This window comes from Neovison vison, chromosome 1 (genome assembly GCF_020171115.1).
Source record: "Neovison vison isolate M4711 chromosome 1, ASM_NN_V1, whole genome shotgun sequence".
NCBI lineage: Eukaryota > Metazoa > Chordata > Mammalia > Carnivora > Mustelidae > Neogale > Neogale vison.
The window spans coordinates 174,627,984-174,635,677 of NC_058091.1; the positions used below are offsets into that span (position 1 = coordinate 174,627,984).

Genomic DNA, 7,694 nt, shown 5'->3' on the forward strand with positions numbered 1-7,694 from the left:
GATTTTTTTAAAAAGATTTTATTTATTTATTTGATAAAGAGAGAAATCACAAGTAGGCAGAGAGACAGGCAGAGAGAGAGAGAGGAGGAAGCAGGCTCCCTGCTGAGCAGAGAGCCTGATGTGGGGCTCAATCCCAGGACCCTGAGATCATGACCTGAGCCAAAGGCAGAGGCTTAACACACTGAGCCACCCAGGTGCCCCATATTTAGAGATTTTTAAGCCACTATTTCTTTAAATATCTTTTTGTCCTCTCTTCCCTTTCTTTGAAGACTCTGTGCATATAATGTGCCACTTAATATTGTCCCACAGGTCACTGATGCTCTATTCATTGTTGTTTTTAAGTCTTGTTAATAAATGTTTTCTGGTTCTCACTTGGGATTTTTTTTAATTTTTATTTTTTAATTGAAGTATAGTTGACATATGTAAGTTTCACCTGTACAGCATAGTAATTTGACAATTCTATACATTATGTAGCATTCACCATAATAAGTGCAGTTTACCATCTGTCACCATACAATGTTATTACAATGTTATTGATTCTATTCCCTATGCTGTACTTTTCACCCCCATGACTAGTTTATAACTCTGTGTTTTTTTTACATCTTAATCTCCTTCACCTGTTTCATCCATTCCCCCCCCACCCTGCTCACTTCCCTCTGGCATCTACCATTTTTTACCCTGTATTTATGAGTCTTTAAAAATATGGAATGCTTCACGAATTTACTTGTCATCCTTGTGCAGAGGCTCTGCTCATCTTTTCTTTCTTGTTCCAGTTTTATTATGTGTGCTGCTGCCACAGTGAGTACCGAGATTGTTTGTGTTGCTATATCTTCTAGTTCACTAGTATTTTCTTCTACAGTGTATGATCTGCTATTAATCCTATAAAGTGCATATCTCCCCTCAGATGTCCTAGTTTTATCTCATCTCATTAATCCCTTTGTAGTTTTAAACATAAATCAGTTTATTTATTTATTTTTTATTCCTCCAAGGTTTTACTTAACACGTTCAGTCTTCTGCCTTTTTGAACACATAGAATGCACTTATAATATCCATTTTAATGTTCTGGTCTGCTAATCCCATCATCTGTGTCAGCACTAAGTCAGTTTTGATTGGTTGGGGTTTTTTTGCTCACTCTGTGTAGTTTTTTTCCTCACTTCTTCTTATGCCTGCTAATTTCTGACTGGATGCCAGACATCGTGAATTTTTCCTTGTTGAGTGTTTGAACATTTTATGTTCTTATAGTTGAATTTTGTTCTGGAGTGGTGGTTAAATTACTTGGATAAATTTTGATTCTTTAATCTTGTTTTTAATATTTATTGGGCAGTATCAGCATAACATTTAGCCTAGGGAAAATTATTTTCTACATCTGATGCAAGACTGTTCTCAATCTCTACCCAATGTCCTTATGAATTTTGAGGCTGTCCAGTCTGGCTCCTGCTAACAGGTTTTATTCTCAGTGTTTTGTGTGTGTCTATTCTTATTTCCTCTAATATTTCAGTTGTATTTTTTCCTCTTACCCCCTGGTAGTCCAATCACATGCAAACTCTGCTTAATACTAAATGGAATCTTCATGAAAATCTCCCGAGTTTTCTCTGTTTATCCATCTTCTCTTTGAAACTCTGCTCTGTGAAATTTAGTGTCTTTGTTTTCCTGGTCTATCAGATATGTTTCTTCATCTCAGGGAACATTCTGGGCCCACCTCAGATTCTGTGCTTCAGTCTGGAAACTCTCTCAAGGAAATCAATAGGGAAAATCAGAGACAGATTCTTGTTTCTCATGTCTGCTTTGTAGCCCAGTGTTCAATGTCTTTAAAAGCCTTTGTTTCATATATTTTGTTTTGTTCTTATCTTTTTAGTTTATACTGTAAATTTAGGCCATCTATTTCATTTTGGGCAGAACTGGAAGTCACAGATTTGCTGAATAAAATAGGCATCAGGTTGTTTTACAGATTTTGATATATACAAGTTTTCTGTTAATAGAACAGAAGTTATGTGTTCTAAATAGTAGAACAATTCACTATTATAAATCTAACAAGGAATTGTTCTGAAGGAAGAGATCTATATGAAAAATAGCATAAAATAGTTTGTTATTATTGATTATTGCATCTTATGAGTATCTGTATCTATTTTTTACATCTTTACCCATAATCATTTTCTCTCTGAAGTGAGAACTTTGATGTGAGCAAAATACTTTTATATACTGAAGCCCATATAACCTTCAACAGTATAAATTTATTATTTCTTTGTCAGGAAAAACTGCAAAATTAGCAAACATGTTAGATTTAAAAAAAATTATTTTATTTATTTATTTGACAGACAGAGATCACAAGTAGGCAGAGAGGCAGGCAGCGGGGGTGGGAAGCAAGATCCCTGCTGAGCAGAGAGCCCGATGTGAGGTTTGATCCCAGGACCCTGAGGTCACAATCTGAGCTGAAGGCAGAGGCTTAACCCACTGAGCCACCCAGGCACCCCTACATATGGTTTTTTAATGAAAATTAGCTATAACACCTGACTTAATTAAAAACTTTAAGATAGGGGCACCTGGGTGGCTCAGTGGGTTAAAGCCTCTGCATTCGGCTCAGGTCATGATCCCAGGGTCCTGGGTTAGAGCCCCACAATGGGCTCTCTGCTCAGCAGGGAGCCTGCTTCCCCCTCCCCTCTCTGCCTGCCTCTCTGCCTACTTGTGATCTCTGTCTGTCAAATAAATAAAATATTTTAAAAAAACACTTTAAGATAGTAACATTGTGGAAGGACAATGGGCTAAGTTGATTTTGCAGTATTTAACAGAAATATTTTTGGGTAAAAACTGGAATATATCATGGGTATGGTAACAAACAGTATAAATTGAATAGAATCCTCAGGCTCAAGACATGGACTTTTTAGTAACTTTGCCAGTGGATTTACTGTTAAATATGGCAGTCATGATTTATCCATGTTTTTATCAGGAGAGTCTTTGTACCATTTGAGAAATTAATTTATTCATATTATCCTAGTGCACATCCTTGCCTCAACTTACATTGAAGACCTAAGGAAACACTCGAGCTTTTAGTTTATATCAAAATCCCCTTTCAGTAAGTTTGATGTTTCTCTGAACAAGTGTTCAAAAATAGTTATTCAGAACATGTGAAATATATCAAACCAGTTCATCAGTTGTAACGAATGTACCATCATAATGAAGGATGTCAGTAGTGAGGGAAATTGGGGGTGTAAGGAAAGGAGGTACATAGGAACTCTTTACACTTGCCACTGAATGTTGCTTTCAACTTTAGAATTCTCTAGTGAATACATTTTATATAAAAAAATGGCACCCTTTATAAATCCCAATAAAACCATCATTGGGAAAATCACTTGACAGCAAAGAGTTTTGCCCCCTTTGCCATGCTTCCATTCATCAGGAAAGAAAGTAATAACCTGTGGTAAATTTGCAAAATTTGGAAGTTGAAGTATAGACTCCTCAAAATGTTCCCTAATCTAAGCTTAAAAAATGAACTGCATTATACAGTTAGATTGTTTGAATTTATAGTATTGGGGTGAAAGAAGATAGGTGAATTGAAGTTATTGAATTGCAATGAAATTTGACACTGAATTTAAGCATTTTATAAATTTTTAAAGCATGCTATCCTAAATGTTAAGACTGTTAAGCAATGATATATTAAAGTTTAGAAGTATACTTGTAAACAGACATCGTGTAATGTTATGAAATTGAGTGATGCTAAATATTGTGCTATATAACAGATGTAAGGAGGAGTTATGTGCTGTGTATCACACTCTGAAATACAAGAGTACAAGATGGATGTCACCAACTTAGCACAAAAAAATTACAGAGTTTGTTTTTCACATGCTTAGGCAACAAGACCCAAAAAACCACAAGTAATCGATAAACAATTTTTGCACTTTCCAACATTTAATTTTTAGATGTAGATTTGACAGTATCAGCTAAGGTTGTATATATATTATCTGTTGTTTTAGGTGCTAAAACTGTATTTTGAGTGGTGTGCTAAAGTCAGTTTATACTCTGTTTAGGACTGATTTTTAGATATTCAGGATTTTTTGGAATTGTAGTAAGCATACTTAAAATGAGATCTACCATCTTAACAGATTTTTAAAGTATATAATATAGTATTAATATAAGCACAATGCTGTACAGCAGATCTGTAGAACTTACTCATCTTACATAACTGAAACTTTATACCTATTGACCTGTAATTCTCCATTTCCACCTTCTCCCAGTCTCTGACAACAAGCATTTTACTTTCTATTGCTATGAGTTTGACTTTTTATAGACACCTCATGCAAGTTGAAGCATGCAGTATTCTTCCTCTATAGGTTTATTTCGTTTAGCATCATGTCTTGACCTAGTTGTTAACCATTGGTAGCTTGAAATAGCCAGTGCTAGGAATATTTACGCCATGGAAAATGGAAAACGCCAGAAGTCAGGATTTTGTTCATTTGTTTTATTTCTCTCTTTCCATAGAGCTAGTTTAACAGCACATTTCTAAAGACATTACTGGAAATATTTGGTGGTTTACAATTTTTTTTCTTAACTCCTTGCCAGGCTCAGTCATTTTTGTTATTCTATCAGATCTCCATAGGCGTTTGGGTTGTGATCTGTGACTGGGGAAAGACACAAGTATTATACTAGGTAGATCAAAGAGAGCTGGAAGCAGTACTCCCAGCTGATTGAGGACCATGAAGATTTACTTCAGTTGTATGACTTATTGCCTGGTCTGTTCCAGCCTGGAGATCCACCAGTGCATTTGTGTCACAGAGTCTGGGAAGGCTACCATTTCAGGAGAGTAAGACAGCCTAGGAGAGCATGAAATTTGAGGTACTAGAAACTAGCAGCCATCAGAGAAAGACCCTGACATGTGGAAACTTTGGAACCAATGCCTGAGCGGGTGGATTCAGTTTCCTAAGGGGAGAGGGATAGTGAAGGTTGAGTTACTTCATTCTCTGCTGGACACAACTCCAGTACTTATTTTTTGGATCTATCTTTGGGTATGCACACATGCATCTATCTTTGGACACACATACACCTTTAGGACCTGATCCATTTTATGCAAAACATCTGTTACTCTCCCTGGATGGAGATTGAAGATACATAGCTTACACAATTCAGAAGAAGAAGAAGGAGAAGGAGAAGGAGAAGGAGAAGGAGACTCTTATGAAAACTCCAGTGAGTTGCATAGACTCCCATGGCTGATGCTGAGAAGAGACTGTGAAGAGACGACACCTCTCAGACATTGATAGGAGGGAAAGGTTTAAGGTAGGAGGGCACCAGGATCAGGGGTTTCTGGACTCCACAGAAAGAGGAGGTCATGGTACCAGAAGTTTTTTCCAGATATATCACTATAGAGTAATTATTCTGGTGGGTAGTTTCTATTCTCTTAGAATAAGTGCATAGAAACAATGTGGTAGATCACCAAAGTATGGTTTACTGTGAAGCTAGAGAAACTTAAGATTACATTGGAAATACCCTATCAGTGACTCAGATGGTCATGTGCTTTCGTAGAGTTAGCCTTTTTGTAGGCTATTTTAACTGCATTTGATTGGGATTAATGCCTCTCCCTACTGCAACTTCTCATCCGCCATACTTCCTTTCCTTGCAGGTGGTAGCCATAGACATTCATGTAGCCCTTCTAATGGGAGATTGTGCTGAAGATACATATTTTGAGCCATAATTTGAAAAGATGTTTAGAATTATTTAATATAACATAAAGCAATTTCACTTGACTATTAATAATTCCCAAGGTTTATTTATAAAGCCAGAATTTATTTTGAATTTTTTGCCCAAGGGTCTATAAGGTTGATACTCAATAATATTTTTTATCAGGTAAACTTAGAAATAAAATAATATGTTAAAAATATTACCTAAGCAGCAAAATAATTCCCAGATAAATGCTTGGATGTTTTTAGTGAGTGTTAAGATACAGGGCTTCCTGATCTTGTGAGAGAGCTGAGTATTAATAGAGAGCTAAATTTCTCTGTATGAGATGCTTGAGATTATAGGAGTAAGAGATACATATTTAGAGTCTGGTTTGGTTTGGTTAGTTGAGTAAAATAGGAGAAAAGACAATATATTGGAATTGAATATTTGAGGAGACCTTTTACAAAGTCTGGCAATTTGGAAGCTTTAAAGGAAAAGATAGACATATGTGAATAGATATACGTGACTGTATGCATTGCATATGTACTTTTGCATGCCAAGGATATCATAAACAGCATCAAAATCTAAGGCATATATTGGGAAATTACAAAGCAGTAAAGTACAAATTACAAAATAATTCTTACAAAATAATGGAAAAAAGATAAATAATCCCATAAAAATGAACAATGAATATAAAAAGAACAATTTGTAGAAAAGATAATGGCAGGTAAACTTATACTTAGTCTCATTGTATTTTGAGAAATGAAAATTAAAGTAACAGTGAGCATTTATTTTACCTCCATGAGATTGGCAGCTAGTCAAATTAGTGATAATTCCTTTCACTGGCATGGATGCTGGGGAAAAGTGTACACTCATGAATTGTAGTAGAAATATGTGTTATTATATCCTTTTAAATGAGCAATTTGGCAAGATCTATAAAATTTAAATGTACATATAAACTTTGACCCAGCAATAAGGCTCTATTCTGTTCCACTGATCTATGTGTCTGTTTTTGTGCCACTGCCTCACTGTCTTGATGATTATAGCTTTGTAATAGAGCTTGAAGTCTAGAATTTTGATGCTACCAACTTTGGCTTTCTTTTCACATTCCTCTGGATATTCAGGGTCTTTTCTGGTTTGTCCCATATAAATTTTAGGATTATTTGTTCCATTTCTTTGAAGAAAGTTGATGGTATTTTGGTAGGGACTGCATTAAATATGTAGATTGCTTTAGGTACCATAGACTTTTCCACAATATTTGTTTTTTTAATCCATGAGCATGGAACGTTTTTCCATTTCTTTGTGTCTTCCTCAATTTCTTTCATGAGTACTTTATAGTTTTCTGAGTACAGATTATTTGCCTCTTTGGCTAGGTTTATTCCTAGGTATCTTATGGCTTTGGGTGTAATTGTAAATGAGATTGACTCCTTTCTTCTGTCTTGCTGTTGGTGTATAGAAATGCAATTGATTTCTGTGCATTGATTTTATATCCTGACACTTTACTGAATTCCTGTACAAGTTTGGAGTGGAGTCTTTTGAGTTTTCCACATAAAGTATCATATCATCTGCAAAGAGTAATAGTTTGACTTCTTTGCTGATTCAGATGCCTTTAATTTCTTTTTGTTGTCTGATTGCTGAAGCTAGGACTTCTAGTACTATGTTGAATAGCAGTGGTGATAGTGGACAGCCCTGCCTGAGCTCCTGATCTTAGGGGAAAAACTCTCCGTTTTCCCCCACTGAGAATGATATCTGCTGTGGGATTTTCATAAGTGGCTTTTATAATATTGAGGTATGTACCCTTTATCCCAACACTGTGAAGAGTTTTGATCAAGAAAGGATGCTGTATTTTGTCAAATGATTTTTATCATCTATTGAGAGTATCATATGGTTCTTGTGCTTTCATTTATTAATGTATTGTATCACATTGATTGATTTGCGGACATTGACCAAACTTGCAACCCAGGAATAAATCCCGCTTGGTCATGGTGAATAATCCTTTTAATGTACTGTTGGGTCCTATTGAATTCCACGTATCTATTTCTGTTTCT

At 35.6% G+C, this 7,694-nt stretch overlaps 1 non-coding gene across 1 annotated transcript; it reads right to left on the reverse strand.

Moving 5' to 3' along the window:
- Nucleotides 1-696: 696 nt before the first annotated feature.
- Nucleotides 697-806, reverse strand: LOC122897790. The gene has a single exon (XR_006382637.1). It is a non-coding gene; the product is annotated as a U6 spliceosomal RNA (small nuclear RNA).
- Nucleotides 807-7,694: the final 6,888 nt, after the last annotated feature.